This window comes from Rana temporaria, chromosome 4 (genome assembly GCF_905171775.1).
Source record: "Rana temporaria chromosome 4, aRanTem1.1, whole genome shotgun sequence".
NCBI lineage: Eukaryota > Metazoa > Chordata > Amphibia > Anura > Ranidae > Rana > Rana temporaria.
The window spans coordinates 93,790,710-93,810,171 of NC_053492.1; positions in this window are offsets into that span (position 1 = coordinate 93,790,710).

Sequence of the window (19,462 nt, forward strand, 5' to 3'; positions counted from 1 at the left end):
TTGCAAAATGTTATGATAGAAATGAAGAAAATTTCATTTTTTTTACAAAATTTTCGTTCTTTTTTCATTTATAGCAAAAAAAACAAAAAACGCAGAGGTGATCAAATACCACCAAAAGAAAGCTCTATATGTGGGAAAAAATGGCCAAAAATTTCATTTGGTTACAGTGTTGTATGACTGAGTTATTGTCATTCAAAATGTGAGAGCACCGAAAGCTGAAAATTGGTCTGGTCAGGAAGGGTGTTTAGGTGCCCAGTGGTCAAGTGGTTAAATCTTACTTTTGCTTTTTCATTACTGTATTAAAAGGTAACTTTAGGGTAGGAACTGTTTACACTTATGCAATATGAAAATAGACACAGTGTACTTGTACATTATGGAAAACTTACCTCTGAGTTTGTCCTGTTCCACAGGGAGCAATGTTTTACAGTCTCTCTTGCAGTTCTACAGTTGTTGGTACCATCTTCGAAAAAGCTTCCCTCCCTGCTACTGTTTACTTCCTTTGACCATAGGGCAGCCGATAATTAGGCATCAGCTCAAGCATGTTTGGATCTTAGTCTGAATCCACCCAAACAAACCTGCCAGGAAACTATCACTGTACTATGCCAATCACAAGTGGCTCAGGCTTTCCCCACTCCGCAGCCCCATGAATACATGTTTCTTGTATATGTGTGGTTGGGACTCTGGGAACGTCCCAGCCACTTATAATTGGCTCAATATAGATGGCCGCTTCTTGGCGGGCTCGCTCAGGTGGATTTGAACTAGGATCTGGACATGCCTAAGCTCATCCCTACTGGTGATGATGCACCATTCTGGCAATTGGCTTCATCCTTCAGCATCTGGCTGATACCAGGGGTATACACAGAATTGTACAGCAGTGTTAGCGAAAAAAAAAATTCTAGTAAAACAAGGAATAAATGTAGTTGTTTTTTTGTAGAAAAATCATTCAAAGTCTGCTGTAAAAAAAACAAAACAAAAAAAAAAAACCTGCATTGTACTAATTTCCTTTCAAGGTAGAGTTCTTATATGAAATATAGATATCTGTACATCAGTCACTACATGGAGTTTCTTGAGGCTCAGGCCTCGTACACACGACCGAGGAACTTGTCGGAAAAGACACATAGTTTTCCTCGACGAGTTCCTTGTCAGGCTTGTGGAGAAACTTGACAAGCTTTCTTTGCGTAGACACAGTCAAGACCAAATCTCCTTGTTCTCAAACGCGGTGACGTACAACACATACAACAGCAGGGGAAGTTCGATTCCACTGGCACAACCCTTGGTGCTGCTTTTGCTAATCTCATGTTACTGCGTGTTAAGTAAAAGTTTGGTAAGAGACGATTTGCACTTTTCAGTCTTTTACAGCGTGACAAATGTGCTATCTCCATTGCAAACCCTACTTTTACCGAAGGTGCGCTCCCGTCTCATACTTTATTCTGAGCATGCGCAGGTTTCTAAGCATACACACGAACGTGTTTCTCGTCGAAGACCAGCCCTACGAGAAACACGATGAGGAAATTGAGACTCCCATCAAGGAAAAAGAGAACCTGTTCTCTTTTTTTCTCGTCGAGTTCCTCGACACTTCCCTTGATGAAAAACATACACACAACCGTTTTCCTCGGCAAAAAAGCTCTGCCACCAAGTTTCTTGATGGATTCTGTCAAGGAAAATGGTCGTGTGTACGAGGCCTTAGTGTAGTTATTCCTCTCTATTGAGATAAGATAGCAGGTATATAATTAATGCACGTTTTGCAATACGTTTGCCGAAAGTCTATGCTTACACTATGCAATCATATTCTAGAAAGATTCTACTTGTTTTTCCCCTAAATTTCCCTACATATGGTTGGGTATATAAAGTGAACACAGCTTTATTTTATTCAATAAGCTAAAAAGTAAAAATTATGGTGGATGTGTATAACACTAGCTAGTGGTGCTGTTGCATCAAATTAATATTTAGGGGGTTGGAAAGGTTATTTTTTTATTTTCTAAAAAGGTTCCTTTAGAGCCGGTTCACACAGTGGTGACCTGTCAGGCGACTCAGCCGCCTGACAAGTCGCGCTCCACTCTATTCAATGGAACCGTTCTAATAGGAGCAACGCAAGTCGCTCCGACTTAGAAAAAGGTTCCTGTACGACTTTGGGGGCGACTCGGGGTGACTTGCATTGACTTCAATACAGAAGTCATTTTGCAAGTTGCCTCTCAAGTTGTCTTGAGATCGCCTTGCTGAGTTGCCCCCAAAGTTGTGCTGCCTGTGTGTGAACCGGCGCTAAAGCTAGTGCATTGTTGGTACACTTACCTTTTCCTTTGATTTCCCTTCTAAACGTTTTTTTTTTCTTTGTCTGAATTTCTCACTTCCTGTTTCTCCTCAGTAAGCTTGCCCCCATCATCCGAACTGTTCTGGCTGGGGGTTAGTCAGCCAGAACAGCTTACTGAGGAGGAACAGAAAGTGAGAAATTTAGACAAAGAAAACAAAGAAAAATAAAAAAACATTTAGAAGGGAAATCGAAAGAACAGATAAGTGAACCAACAATGCACTAGCTTAAAGGAACCTATTTAGAAAATAAAAAACGAACCTTTACAACCCCTTTAAGCCATGATAATAAAAGTTGCCCATTGTATGCCACCCTGACAGTGTTATATTTTGTCCCAACCACCTCACTGTCATTTAGGTTGCATTATTTTTTTATCTGAACTTGCAGCCTAAGTCATTACTATATTGGTATTATTCTATAATGACAGGTCCTCTTTACTGGCAGCTTCAGTTACTGGCACACTATTATCATTACAGGTCTTCTTTATTGAAAGACTGAGTCAGAGATTAAGGTTTTAATAAAATGTTTCATGGATGTCATAATGTCTTTTTGTTTTCCAGCTTCAGTCACTAATACATCCCTTATGTCATAAAGACAGGTCCTCTTTAAAGTCATTGCTCCAACTACAGTACATGAGGTCACAATAGAAGGCCCTTTTAATTACCAAGATCATGTGCCTCTGTGTGATACGATAATGACCAGTGTCCAGGTCCTTTTCTGGCAGCTTGGGTTATTGCCCAACCTGCTGTATGCAGACAATCTTTACTGGCAGATTTAATTACTTACATGCCATCACAATGCCATAAAAGACAGGTCCTCTTTACTGGCAGCTAGAGTTACTGATACACCTGTGTGAAGCCATTAAAGACAAGTACTCTGGGAACCCTATCCACAGTCATATAGGGCCAGATTCAGGTAGAAGTGCGGCGGCGTAACGTATCGTAGATACGTTACACCGCCGCAAGTTTTCATCGCAAGTGCCTGATTCACAAAGCACTTGCGATGAAAACTACGCCGTAATTTAAATGGGCGTGTGCCATTTAAATTAGGCGTGCTCACGCGCCGGACCTACTGCGCATGCTCCGTTTCGAAATTCCCGCCGTGCTTTGCGCGCAGTGACATAATTTTTTCGAACCGCAAAGCGCGTAGCGTAATTCCGTATTCCCGGACGGCTTACGCAAACTACGTGAATTTTTAAATTTCGACGCGGGAACGAATGCCATACTTTATACAGCAATACGTTTGCTGTCTAAAGTTAAGGCACCAAAAACAACGACTAACTTTGCGACGGGAAACTAGACTAGCGGCGACGTAGCGAACGCGAAAATCCGTCATGGATCGCCGTAACTCCTAATTTGCATACCCGACGCTGGTTTACGACGCAAACTCCCCCCAGCGGCGGCCGCGGTACTGCATCCTAAGATCCGACAGTGTAAAACAATTACACCTGTCGGATCTTAGGGATATCTATGCGTAACTGATTCTATGAATCAGTCGCATAGAAAGAAACAGAGATACGACGGAGTATCTGAGAGTATCTCCTTTGTGAATGTATCTCCTTTGTGAATCTGGCCCATAGACATTGGCAAGACTCACTTCTAGGTTAGGTGAGAATTAGAAGGCTGTCTTCAGGATGCCCTTTGCTGTTCTTCTAGTTTGTTGTATTTAGTTGAGTCAGCCATCTACCTCTATCCATAGTAAAGTATTTGGACATTAATTAAATAGGAACCCAGAATCTGTTTTCAGGGGCCTCTTAATGACTCATATCTCACAAGAAAATATTTTCAACTTGTTGTAGAACCTTCTTGAGTGCAGGTCTCAGTAGTTCAATAGGCAGGAGTACATTCAGCATCTAGTGAGGATTGTGTTGGATTGAGGCACTTTAGGATCTTGTGAGGGCCTGCATATACTTATTTGCCCATCATTCTCAAGGAGATATCTTCAGGTATATGGCTAGCATAAATATTTACCTGTTGGGAGGGGCAGAGTGCGGCCTGGCCGTTTAATGCCCAAACAGAAAGTCGTAAACCCCAATGTTTTCCCTTAGGAAGCTTTCCCTGTTGCTAGCTCTGTCTTTTCCAGACAGGATACCTGTCCCTACTCTACCCACTTGAAAAATCTGCATCAAACCTGGGAGCCAGGGCCTTAAAGTGGGGGTTCACCTGGAAATGACAATTTTTAACCTTAGATTAATGCTCATTTTGTCTAGGGGAATCGGCTAGTTTTTTTAAAAATCGAAGCTATACTTACCGTTTTAGAGAGCGATCTTCTCCGCCGCTTCCGGGTATGGGCTGCGGGACTGGGCGTTCCTACTTGATTGACAGGCTTCCGACAGGCTTCCGACGGTCGGATCCATCGCGTCACGATTTTCCGAAAGTAGCCGTTCGGCTTCTTTCGGCTACTCGTGACGCGATGGATGCGACCGTCAGAAGCCTGTCGGAAGACTGTCAATCAAATAGGAATGCCCAGTCCCGAAGACCATACCCGGAAGCGGCGGAGAAGATCGCTCTCTAAAACGGTAAGTACAGCTTCAATTTTAAAAAAAATAGCCGATTCCCCTAGACAAAATGAGCATCAATCTAAGGTTACATTTTTTTTTTAGGGTGAACTCCCGCTTTAAATAGACTAAGCTGGACCCAAGAGAGTCACATGGGGTGGCAGCATCCAATTGGATCACTTTCCCAGTGACTCAGAAAAACATAGAGGAACCATGTTCCTCTTGACTTCCTCTCCAACTGCAGTACCGCTGGGGAAGAGCGCCACCTACAGTGGAGCAATTAGACTGCATGTAATGCTGTCCCTACAGGTCAACTTTTCAAAAGTCTTAAAGAGGGAGTTCACCCTAAAAATATTTTTTACCCGTAGATTGATGCTCATTTTGTCTAGGGGAATCGGCTAGTTGTTTTAAAATCCGAGCAGTACTTACCGTTGTCGAGAGCGATCTTCTCCGTCGCTTCCGGGTATGGGTCTTCGGGAGCGGGCGTTCCTTCTTGATTGACAGTCTTCCGAGAGGCTTCCGACGGTCGCATCCATCGCGTCACGAGTAGCCGAAAGAAGCCGAACGTCGGTGTGGCTCTATACTGCGCCTGCGCACCGACGTTCGGCTTCTTTCAGAAAATCGTGACGCGATGGATGCGACCATCGGAAGCCTCTCGGAAGACTGTCAATCAAAATAGGAACGCCCAGTCCCGCAGCCCATACCTGGAAGCGGCGGAGAAGATGCATCTCTAAAACGGTAAGTACAGCGTTGATTAAAAAAAAACTAGCCGATTCCCCTTGACAAAATGAGCAAGAATCTAAGGCTAAACAATGTTATGTAGGGGTGAACCTCCGCTTTAAATAAACTTTGATAACAATTTATTGAGCAACCACAAAATCACAACATTCAACATGTTGGAAAATCATACTTTGCAAGGGTTGGCTTCTGACAAATTCTTTAGGTATATAAAAAATGCAACCAATCATTCTTACCTAAAATGATTACAAAATGTGTTTATTTCTTCACTTTAAATCCTTTCAGTAAAGAAGTTTGGTTGATTCTCAGAATCCTTGTTAAACTTTACTATTTCAGAAAAATCATCACATGAATGATATTTGAATAAGATTGCCACATCTAGTGAGTAGGTATTTGTGAGATTTTATTGAATTCCATGTTTAATATTGATACAACCTGATTATTTATTTTGTGAGTAAACACAGTACCTCGGCTGAAGGATACAGAACAGTTTCAGCAACAAGTACATACAATTGCGAAGGATCCCACCTATGACCGGAGGTTACCTAGGGGTAATGGGCAAATTAATAAATACAGTATAGAGGTCCTCAAATGTGATTTTTGACATATCCAGCGGGCCGCACAAAAGTTTTGTTTTACGTGAGCTATTAATGTAAGAGTCGGTTCACACTGGGACGACACGACTTCCAGCGCGACTTTCAGAGGCGACTCTGACACGACTTGAGCATGAATCACAGGGCGATCTGGGGCGATTTACAACACAACTTGAAGTCGTCTCCAGGACAGGAGACATTCCAGTGGCCAATCAAACAACAATCAGCTCTGGGAGAGGGAGGGAGAGGTTTGCCTGAGAAATGTATGTTATCTTCCTGGAAAGTCACTTCAGTTAAGACAGTGATTAGACTTGGATCAGACTTCCATTGAAATCAATGGGTACAAATCACCTACAAGTCGGATTGAAGTAGTACAGGAACTTCTTTTGAAGTCGGAGCGTGTGTATTAAAACCGCTCCCATTCACTTGCATTGTTTTTCTAGACAGCGCGACTTGGGACGACTTGAGGCGACTTCAAGTCGGATCCCAGGTCGCCCCAGTGTGAACCGGCTCTTAGGGTAGCATGTATAACTTGTTAAAATAAATCGGTTCCACTATTTTGGACAGACAAGTGCTCTTTTAGAACTACCTACTTTTCTGATTGATATTGTGAAAAAAGTGACAAAGAAAAAGTTGCAAATGACAACAGTTTTTATCCCCTTGCAGAATTAAAGTGGCCATAAATGTATAGATTTTTTTTGTTCAGCCTGTAGCCTAATGCCCTGTACACACGATCGGAATTTCCGATGGGATAAAATCCGGTGGAATTTTTCATAGGAATTCTGTTCAAGCTGTCTTGCATACACACTGTCAGACCAAATTCCGACCGTCCAAAACGCGGTGACGTATAAGGCCTCGTACACACGATAGGTTAAACAGAGGACAACGGTCTGATGGACCGTTTTCATTGGTTAAAACTGATCGTGTGTGGGCCCCATAGGTTATTTAACCATCGGTTAAAAAAAAGCCAACTTGCTTTAAATTTAACCGATGGATTCCTAACCGATGGGAAAAAAACGATCGTTAGTAGGCACAACCTTCGGTTAAAAATCCATGCATGCTCAGAATCAAGTCGACGCATGCTTGGAAGCATTGAACTTCGTTTTTTTTCAGCACGTCGTTGTGTTTTACGTCACTGCGTTCTGACACAATCGTTTTTTTAACCGATGGTGTGTAGGCGTGACGGACCATCAGTCAGCTTCATCAGCTAACCGATGAAAACGGTCCATCGGTCCGTTCTCATCAGATGCACTGATCGTGTGTACGCGGCATAAGACAATGGCGAGCCGAGAAAAATAAAGTTTAATTCTTCTGAGCATGCGTCGACTTGATTATGAGCATGCATAGTTTTTTTCTTTGTCGGAGTTTTCTAAACTCTGACCAAAAAATCAGAAATCGGAATATCCGATGAAAAAATTCCGCCTTTGTATATGCATTGTGTGAGATTCATATGAGGAAGCCCAACTTCTGAGATCTCTGAAAGTGATCAGGCGGCTGTAGAGCTGCCTGGTCACTTTTGTAGGAAAGCTGTCATGCAGCCTGTGAGATATACACACCCTGGATATATTGGGGGTGTGTGTAAAAACCCCAGCGACCACCGTCATATGCCATAAGTTGGTGGCAGTAAAAGGATTAAAGCTGAACTCCAGATAAACTGATTAGTCACAGCACAAGCTGATCATTGATTGACCGCTGGCACTAGGGTGACCACGCGTCCCGGATTGCCCGGGACAGTCCCGCATTTTGCAGGTCTGTCCCGGGCACGTTTATTCCAGGACAATACAGTGTCCCGGAATAAAACTGACACAACCACCCCCCGGGTCAATCTGATGCCCCCAAAAAAGGAGCCACATCACCGCTTTACTCACTGACAGTACTTGTCCTGGCCGGGAATGCTTGAGGAGTACAATCCCGCCCCCTTCTTGTGATTGGATAAATCATAAATCCCGCCTCTTGTGTCCAATCACTGTGCTGTGATTCGTAACAGCACAAGCTGATTTTTGGGAAGGGAGGGTGTCCCTGAATGGTAGTTTGGAAATGTGGTCACCCTAGCTGGCACCCACTGATTGGCATAGAGGATGACAGGACAGAGCTCTGTGCTGCCTGTGGGGATGTGCCAGTTTTAATTTTCCTGCAAAGCAGATCTCTCAGTAAAAGCACCTCACAGGGAATGCACCACATTTAACCCCTTGATTGCCCTAAATGTTAACCCCCTCCCAGCCAGTGTCATTAGTACAATGACAGTGAACAGTTTTAGCACTGATCACTGTATTAGTGTCACTGGTTCCCACAAAGTGTTAAATATGTCAGTTTGTGTCAGTTTACCCATTATACTATCACAGTCACACTATAAGTCACTGATCACTAATTTTGGACCACATCCCTGATACATAGAGTCGGAACATGAATTTCTCAGATTGGGACTATTGATAGTTAAAAAGTATTCAAAGTTTATTGCACATTAATAATATATAACAACATGTACATGGGGATAAACGCAACAAACACAAATATTGGGAACGGAAAATGGAAACCAGCTGCAAGTAGAAAAGCCCAGAGCTTTGTCATACAGACGGAATGTCCAACGCGTTTCAAAAAACAAAATGCAGAACTTCTTTAGGGACAAAGGGCTTTCCGGGTTCCAGATCTGTGGCTTATATCCCAAATGTTGATGCTCCACCCATAAAGACGAAGAACATAACTCAAAAGTAAAAAGAAAGCCATGTCCGTCAGAGCAGCGCACAGGCAACAGAAAACATGAATGACATCAGCCAGAGGTCCGTATAATGTGGAATGGTCTTATTGTGTAACTTAGTGGTATAACTCTATACAGACCATTGCTATAGAGGAGAGATAGAATAGTACTTCCCCCTCTATACAGGTCCGGTTGATAGAGAGTGTATATCAAAAATTAAACCATCCAGGACATTATGGGTTAAATATGGTTATATTCATCAGCCAGATATCTGGACATGCCTTATGGATCTTAAAGTTGGAGTCAAAATGATGTGGCTGGAGATGTGGCTGGTGGTGTCTGGCAAGGTAGAGCAAGGTAGACCTATTAGTGCCTTCTTGCTATTGGGGCCCTGCTCTGTGTGTCCATAAAATACACAGCTGGGTTTGACCCCGCCCCCCAGTTGCCTCATCACTGGCTGGGATTGACAGCAGTAGGAGCCAATGAGGAGTGAGAAAGCTGAGAGAGCCTCAGCTTTCTAGCACATCACTGGATCGAGATCAGGCTCAGTTAAGTATTTAGGAGGGCTGCATGGGGAGCTGCATGGAGAGGGTTATTTATTTACTGTACCTTCTGACTTTTCAACTACTTAAAGCAAGTGGCTATGTGCTTGATGCATTACCATTTGAAGCTGGTTCCTACCATAGCTACATTGATCCAAGATGGACCAATGTAACTATGGGGTTGACTTAAAGCAGTGTTTCTCAATTCCAGTCCTCGGGCCCCCCCAACAGGTCAGGTTTTCAGGATTTCCATTATTTTGCACAGGTGATTTGATCAGTTTCACTGCCTTAGTAATCACCACAGCCTTTTCATCTGAGGGAAATCCTGAAAACCTGACCTGTTGGGGGGGCCTGAGGACTGGAATTGAGAAACACTGACTTAAAGGAAAATAAACTGCAGTTGGTTAGTAAATGAGCAGAAGCTCTGCTGACTTCCATCATCCAATCATGTGCAAGCAAAAATGCTGTTTTTTTTCCTTGTACCTGATTGGGTATTTTTTGCACAGTGAAGCTTTACCTCATTTACTAAGCTCTGGATAAATTGCACTTGCAGAGTGAAACTGCACTTTGCGAAGTGCAGTCTATTTGCCTTTAGTAAATCAACCCCTATGTATACAATATCCATTCCTGGATTCATGTTTAATGGTATATTACCACTATGTAACTATGTAATAAATAAAGAACTGTATTAATATGTGTGTTTTTTTAATATATATGCTTGGAGTTCAGCTTAATAAGAATTTCTCTGCCAAATACTACATCTAGAAGAAAAGAGGAAAATACAGTACCTATGACTATAGTATACATATTGTTGAATAGTGTTATAAAGCAAAGGCGTACTATTCTAGCCATCAATTTACCTGTGCCTGCCTGTAATTTTGTACATCCAATCCATGACATTATCTCTTTACTTTTGAACAGTGAAAAAACAGCCAGATAATTAAAAGAATTTGTTTCTTACATGTGTTTCCAACAAGCCCGCAGTTGTCCCGGGAAGTTGAGAATGAAGAAAATAACATGTTTGATTTCCTCTGCTTAGACGTTCCTTTGCCTTGAATTTCCTGTCCCTTTGAATCAAAGCAAATAAAACCTCACAGATAGCCCTGCGTTCATTCCCTAGACTTTCCTTTTTATATATATTTCTCTTCGAAATGAAATAATTATCATGGATCCTTTTTAGCTGTGCGGTGAAAACAGCCAATTGACTCCCACTTCTGCTTTTTATGTTCATTGGATTGCTTCCTTTAGCCCTAATTTAAACGTGTTCTTAATCTGCAGTATAGCACCCTAGAGCAGTGAAAGGATGTGGTACAGTGCTAATGTATTCAGTTTGGGAGGCATACACTAATCCTTATACCAGAACAAAGGAGAGAACCATTTGGCTCAGGGTTTTTGCATATAAAGTGCACAAGGGCATGTGATTAAAAGCACGCTAACCTTGCTTAATCATGTCTAGTGCAGGGAATTTGTACACTGGATACATTTTATATTACCCATCTGTACAGTTTATACACAAATAAAGGGTTTATGAAAGGCACCTCTAATTGTGTTCCAGCCATATTTCCATCATAGCTCCAAACTGTCTCTGTTTTGGAGGGAGCAGGCCCCTCTTCTGATTCTCCATAAAGGGGCTGCTTCACATCTGTGTGTATACAGTAATGCATGTTAATTAGGCTCATTTTTGCATGTGTTTTCACCGCTAACATTCGTTCCTATAGGCCTCCTTAGCATGTGTTACGGAAGAAGCTTATTTTTTTTTTCATTGCAGTGGAACACCAAATGTCATGTGTGGTGTACCCTTTGCGGATGGGGGAGCTTATCTCTTCTGAAATCTGATAAGTCCTTTAGCAGGAACTGCATATAAATACATAGGCCCGGATTCACATACATTGGCGCATATTTATGCCGGCGTAGCGTATCTAATATACGCTATGCCGACGTAGCGCAGAGAGGCAAGCACCGAATTCACTAAGCACCTGCCTCCCAAACTGCGCTGGGTTTCCTCGGCGCAAGCCGTCATAGGTGGAAGTGGGCGTGAGCCATGCTAATGAGGCGTGACCCCATGCAAATGATGGGCCGAGTGCCATGCAAGTACTTAAAACAGACGGCGCATGCACCGTCCCGTGGACGTATCCCAGTGCGCATGCTCAGAATCACGTCGGAGCTACTCCCTAAGATACGACGGATCACTGCCTACGACGTGAACGTAACCTACGCCCAGCCCTATTCACGTACTACGTAAACGACGTAATATACGACGGCTGTGTTCCCTGGTCTATACCTTAGCATGAGTTGCGCCTCATATATGGGGAATAACTTTACGCCGGACGTACGACTTATGCAAACCGCGTATATTATGCGCCGGGCGCAAGTACGTTCGTGAATCGACATATCTCCCTCATTTCCATATTTGAATAGGAAATCAATGGGAGCGCCACTTGCGGTCAGCGGAACAATGCGCCCACGATACGCCGGCATAGGAAAGTTACGTCGGTCGGATGAAGCCTATTTTCAGGCGTATCTTAGTTTATGGGCACGGCGCATAGATACGACGGCGCATATTTACACTTACGCGGCGTATCTCGAAATACGTCGGCGTAAGTGCTTTGTGAACTTGGGCCATAAAGTCTGCCAACCATGGCTGGAATTTTGTCTGACACCAACTAAATTGGTTGAAATTAGATCCGTGGGTGGCCCTGTTGCAACATTCGACTCAATACAAATTGATGTTTTAAGTCACTGTTCACTATTAAGTAGGTAGGGGATCCTGAGACCCTCCCTTGGCTTTCTGGTGATCATAGGCTGGACCCACTTATCATTCTCATCATTCTGTAATCTGCATTTGATGTGAAATTAATATTAATAAGCATAACTGCAAAAGAGTGAAACTTAAAGAAGGTTTTCAACCTCCACCTTGCATTTTCTTTTAGACCCCCTTCATGGTGGTGATTTCTGTACAGATTAGATACTCACCCACCTAGCCGATCCAGCACTGTCCAGGGGAGATCCTCCTCGCCACGCCACCATGCTTTGCTGTGACATCATCCAGAGGCTGCCGGCTGTTTCGGTGTTCAGCCGGCACGGCTCTCGATAATGCTAGGCCCATTCCCTCCTTTTTTTTAAATGATTTGCCTCCTGTGATGTGTGATGTGTATATCCCAGAAGGCAAAGGGAGGAGAGTGCACATCATTCATCTAGGCCAGGGGTTCTCCAAACTTTTTAAGCAAAGGGCCAGTTTATGGTTCTGCAGGCTTTAGGTGGGCCGAACTGTGGTCAATGAGAGTAGAAAATATCCCACCATCAGTGTCCCATCATTGGTTTTAAGGGGAGGAATAGTGCCCATTGGTAAAATCTGTGAGAATAATAGTGCCACATTGATGGTGTCAGTAGGGGGAATGATGCTCTATCACTGGTGTTAGTTGAATAGGGCCCCAAGAACCAGATAAAGAAAAGCAAAGGACCAGATCCGGCCCCTGGGTTACAGTTTGGAGACCATTGGTCTAGGATGATGTGCATGGGGAGCAAAGCTGGAGAATTTCATTAAAGTAAGTGTAGCGCCTGTGTATTTATCAGTACAGGTGCTATGTTAAATCTAGTGGGATGAGAGACTTACTTGCTCTCATCTGTGTTTGATTTATTTAAATTTGGCTGTCGTCAGCCCCGAACTGTCCTGTGAGTCACTCTGTTCTCCAGAGATGCTGTCTCATCTCTGGATGGTAGGTGGCGCCAGAGGGGTTCGGGCGGAGCCGCATTCTTCCCAACAGCCAATTAGAGGAGTTTTCCCTAGCGGAGCATGCTATTTCTGTGGCGGAGGCCATTGCTAGGGGTTCTTTGCGGGTTCCTGGTTCCAGGTGCGGCACCCACCTTTAGGATGTGCGCACATCACGGGCCCCGGCGATATGGCCTACCAGGCCGGGGGAAAAACATGCTACGCGGAGTTCCCGACTCTGGGCTCTCATGGCCCGGAGCATCTGATGCTGCAAAGGGGCCCCAGTGACTTACTGGGTCCCCCAACTCTATTAAGGAGATCCCAAGCGAGTTGTGCTGTTCGATGGGAGTTGGTCTGAGGTGAGCCTGGAGGCAGGCGATTCAACAGGGCTGGAATGAACCATCGGGGATCTGGGTCACTGGACACTGACAGGTTGTATGTGGCAAACTGTCGGTCGGTAATCCCAAAAGTAAATACTGGGAGGATTCGCTCTACTAACTTTCAAGCACTGGGCCTGTGGCAGAGATCTCATATTTAAACCTTAATCCTATTAGAGCCAAGTCTGTGGCAGAGACTTGTTCCTTCCCAGAAGTTTAAGTGGCGCTCTGGCTGCCAGGCCTGTGAGAGAGGTCTGTCCAGGGGCGCTTTACCCACTCCGGCTGGAGTGGCGACGTGAAAAGTGTAACTATTGGAGGCAGGACTGCTTTCTTTATCCAAGGCCTGAATCTGTGAAGTTTGTTCTTCTTTCACCAACCTATACTGTCTACCTCAAATTGACTGTTGGTCGTGTTGACCAGAAATAATAAAAGCATTGAAAACGTCAACCAACTGTCTGGACATTCTATCACTGCTCTCACTGCCATCATCACCCCTAGACACATCACGGAGGTAACTTAAATACGCCGATCCCAAATCTAATCAGCGGCTCCTCCGGGGGTAGCGATACATAAGGGTAAATAATGATAAAGAAAAAAAAGAGCAGAGGACTGTAAGAAGGTGGAGAAGAGCGATGATGAATTGAAGGGTGAAGATCCGCTTTAAGACAGCTAAATGCATAAAGCGTAAGATAAGACTCTTGTGTAGATAAATGAGTCATCATATTCCATGTTTGAAATATAGCAGAGTGATAAAGGAATGTTCCACTATGTATAGTTTGACATTCTTAATACATATAGAGGTATTCAACCTTGATGTGCCCCAGTTTTTTGTGCCATATGTCCTCATCCTTTCACTTGAATTACATACAATACTCCAAAGTAGCCATGGATATTTTTTAAGGACCTATAGGTAAAGAGCATGAAAAACATGAAGTATATTATACATCCAATGAAAACAAAGATGGGTACATCTAGCATATGTCTACTGTACAGGTTCACACATTGTCTACATCAGGAAAAATACACATGTAGACTCAACGCGTTTCAAATGGTCTTCCTCATGAGTACATAGGATAGGATTTAAAAGCATTGCATATAAGTTATAAACATTTGTATGTAGGTATGTATGCACTTGTCATGTAATTGGATAATTTATGGCAGAATGTGGTAATTGATTGACCAGTGGTAATTACAGTCTAATTCCTTATCTTAAGGAACCTAACTGCTATCTAAACTGTAGCCGACGGAGTTCAACTCATTCCTGACTTTACCGTGCGTTGCCTTCTCTCTGCATAATAACACCTTATTGTTTGAAGATCATCTGCATCCTGAATCCTGTAATTTCTGCTGAAAATCACATATCCCTTATCACTGTCAAGGAGATGAATGGAAAATTGCCGATCAAACAGCGACTGAATACGATCAGATACAGTTGCTGTTAGGGTACTCTGGGTACTCTGACAGCTGCAGCTTTGTTCTCTCACAATAAATTAGTACAACAGGAAAGATGGATGGAGGAATCTATTAAATTTTCCTTATTCAGCCTGCTGACTTAACAAGAGAAATCTGTATGGCTAACCTACTGGATACAAAGCCAGCACTTTAAGGAACCTGGAACATTGTTTTCTGCAGGATAGATCACCTATGGCCCCGTACACACCATAGAATCCATCCGCAGATAAATCCCAGCAAATGGGATATTTATCCCCTGGGATGGATTCCAGCAGATCGGATATTCGCTGACATGCAGAACAAATCCATCTGCTGGAATCCATCCCAACGGATGGATCCGCTGGTCTGTACAGACTCACCGGATCCATCCGTCCTAAGGGATCCTCCGCATGCGTCGTAATGATTTGACGCATGCGTGGAATTCCTTATATGACAGCGTCGCGCACGTCGCCGCGTCATAATCGCGGCGACGGCGCGACACGTCATCGCCAGAGGATTTCGGCGCGGATTTCAATGCGATGGTGTGTACACGCCATCGCATAGAAATCTGCTGAAATCCTCGAGAGGATTTATCCGCGGAAACGGTCCGCTGGACCGTATTCGCGGATAAATTCTCCCGTGTGTATGGGGCCTATCACTCATAATTTGTCAACCCTATTGGGACTGTTGATGTACCTTTATGTTAACTTTCAAGTACATGTCCACATTAGGGGCTTCTGCACACTTTTCTGCTCTGCTGTAATGCTTTATCGCATGCGTGTTTACGTGTGTTGTTTTATGGCAGCCCATCTATTTTGAAGGACTGTGAAAACGTCCTTTCACCATTTTTGTAATACCAAAATTGATGTGTGTTAAAAAGTATTGTGGTAAAATACATTTTTTAAAACATGTTATTGCAACACAGAGGTGTGAAGCCAGACATAATTAGACCTGCCACAAACCAGGCCGCAATAAACAAACTAAGCATGTGAAAAAAAAAACATGCCTAATCATAAATCTGTAGTACTGTTATAGACTTAAAAAAGCTTCATGCTATTTTTTGGACCTAGGACTTGTAGGCAGGTGCAGTTTACCCTCCCCCTGTAGGTGGTGCTTTTTGCTGTATAGAGGGGATGAATTATGAGAGGAATACCGTTCCTCTGCAGCCCCTGTAGCTGCCACCAGGGGAGCAGTGATCCGATTGGACACTGCAGCACTGGATGCCTGCAGTGGCTATCTTTGGCGTGGGCAATGCTAATAGAATAGCAGTGCTCTGCTGTGGTTGGCGTGCAGTTGCAAGAGCATACCTAGCTCTAGGAAACATTTTCTCATGAGAAGGGACAGACTAATGCCGCGTACACACGGTCGGAATTTCTAGAAAAGTTCGATGTGAGCTTTTGGTCGGAAATTCCGACCGTGTGTAGGCCCCATCTGACTTTTTCTGTCGGAATTTCTGACAGCAAAAATTTGAAAGCTGGTTCTCAAATTTTCCAATGGGAAAAGTTCTTGTTGGAAATTCCGATCGAATTCCGACGCGCAAAAAAACACGCATGCTCCGAATCATTTTGACGCATTCTCGGAATCATTTAACTTAACTTTTCTCAGCTCGTTGCAGTGTTGTACGTCACCGCGTTCTTCACCGCGTTCTTGGCGGTCGGAATTTTGTGTGACCGTGTGTATGCAACACAAGTTTGAGACAAAATTCCGTCGGAAAAAAAATCCACAGTTTTCTTGTCGGAATTTCCGATCGCATGTACACGGCATAAGAACAGGTCCCCTCTGCTGAACTCCTGGGCCACAATGCTGTGATCTAGGACTTGTACCATGATTCTACTGATGCCACCCCTTCTCAGAAGCTGCGGTAAAATATAAGTTTTGTCTAAGGGACAACCTTGCTGCTGGAAATCTGACATTGTGTGATAACATTGCCAAAACTTTCTACACCTGTGTTCGCTGTGTTCTGGTGTCGCTGACCCCATACTGTTTGGAACTTTTAAGCAAGTAGTTGTCACTGTTACTGCTGACATAATGCCAAAGTGTTGGTGATGGTGTTTTTTTGCTCCTGTTGTTATCTGTTATCTTCAACTTAACCTAATAATAATATTATTATTATTATTATTATTATTATTATTATTAGCCGGCCCTGCCCACTGACTAACCCAGTCTTTGGACACAGGGCTCCTGTGATTGGGCATCCTTATTTTCTGCCTCCAGCACGGTACCCTTAACAGCAAAAAAGGGAATATGTTTTATAGCTGCTTTTGTAGAGGGAGGCCTGGTCCTAGGGGTGGCTTCTGCAATCCCAGCTCCTCTGCTACTACCAGATTTTACTATAAGTGGATGTACCAATGGTTGGTAGATCAAAAGATATAGGCAACAGAAGTTATACCCAGCTCTTTACTTTCTTTGAAGGTATAACTTTTCCAACTTCTTTTTTACAACTAAACCTGACGGGTGAATTACCTTAGGGAGGTTCTCAGGTGGGGGCACAAAGTAAATAAAGCTTTACACGGAAGTGACATCATAGTTGTGCAGCCTTAAGTTATTTTCAGTTTTGACACATCCCCTTGCTGCCTTCAAAGCCTTCCTTTTAGTCAATGACCATTCCTTGTAATAAAGTACCATAATAGTGAGGCTCAGAATGTGGGATTCCAGGTCAAGCTCAGCTTTCAACGTCAACATTTGTGTATAACTTTAGCTACCTCTGGAACCTCTGGTCATTGAGAGATGTGGTTTTCACTGAAGACATTTGTTTACTCATTTTTTTGCAAATGCTCACTTAGAATTGCCCAGCTTTGTGACACTGTTTCTATTAACACAAAGCTTTCATGATTGACTGCACTGTAATTTTAAAGCGGTAGTAAAGTCAACTTTTTTACTTATACCTACTGGTAAGCCTTTACTGGTAAGCCTTTACTAAGGCTTACCTGTAGGTACAGTAAATATGTCCTAAATGTGCACTGTTTAGGAGTTATTTACTTTAGTAGAAGCTGTTGATGTCACCAACACATGAGCACGAGTCCTCAAGGGACAGCATGCCGCCTAATCAGAGAGCTGTGCCGCGGCCGCGACTTTTATGCATATACGCAGGAATTGCATCATTGGCCATTCAAACAGCCAGAGGCCACAAACTCTGAAGGAAGTTCGGGTGAAGATGAAGCCCTGTCAGCAGTGACAGCGTACCACTAAAGGGCTTTGTTTTGAGGTAAGTCTGTCATCTTGAATGCTGCTGCAAGCCTCATCCACCTTACCAACTGTTCAGTGTCCTTTACCCCTCTCTGCCAATCCCTGCACTGGCTTCCACTCACCCAACAAATAAAATTCAAAGTACTAACAATAATTTACAAAGCCGTCCACAACTCTGCCCCCAGCTACATCACTAACCTAGTCTCAAAATACCAACCAAGCGTCTCTCTCCGGTCCTCCCAAGACCTCCTGCTCTCTAGCTCCCTTGTCACCTCCTCCCATGCTTGCCTACAAGATTTTTCCAGAGCTTCTCCCATACTTTGGAACTCCTACTGTACCCCAATCTGTCCGACTGTCCCCTAATCTTTTTTATTTAAAGTGTATTTTGTGCGTGTACTCGAGAGAGGAGCCGGACTGCAGGAGTTGGGAGTAGGCAGGCCTCCCCCAGAGGCAATCTGCCACCTTTCTCCATGCCCCAGGTGGCAATGGCGGGTGTGTGAGGGGGTCCTCCCACACAGCCCGCCCTACCTGCTCCGCTTTGAAGCCCAACAGGGCAGAGGGACTCCCTACAAGGGAGTCAGAGGATCTAGCACGCTCAACCAGCCCCGTTAGTCCTTCGCCTCTCATTTTAGAGACCGTGTGGTCAAAGTGCGTGCATGTTAACTCAATTTCGAGTGCGTGTGTAAGTGTGGTGGTTTTTGTGGGAGGGGGGTGGGCGTACTAAGCGCAGGCTTACCTCGCATAGCACACCCACCGGGGGCCGGGCTGAGACCACCAAACTCAATTCACATGTAGCCGAGACCGGGATCCGAACCCCTAGCTGCAGAGGTAAATGGCTTGTCAGCGCAGTGCCAATCGCGTTGAGCCACCGCAGCTCCTCGACTGCCCCCTAATCTTTTCATCTTTAGACGATCCCTGAAATCCCTTCTCTTTAACCACATCCCACCTGGCCACTGCACATATACGGCCGGGTGGGCGCTTCCTCCTTCTGAGTGGACATTTAGGAACATCCCTCAGAAGGAGGGGGAATCGCGCGCATGCGTGCCTGCATAGCGGCGCGATCCCGATGCGCTTGTGTCACCCGGACACGGTGCATCTCAGATCGGCCGGAGGGCTCTGTGATTGGCCCTCCCGATCACATGACTGCCGTGTCCAATCAAAGCCGTCATGTGATGTAAACAGAGAATCAGTTGCTAGCCGATCGGCTCTGTTCTCCTCACACAGAAGTTTTTAGTGAGGAGAGGAGAGCGGATCGCTGCAGCTGGCTGGTGATCAGTGAGTATTAGCTTTTTTTTACAGCTTTTTACACACTGATCACCAGACTAGTGTCCCCACACAATGTAAAATACACAAAGTGCCCAAAACACATGTCCCCACACATGTCCCCAC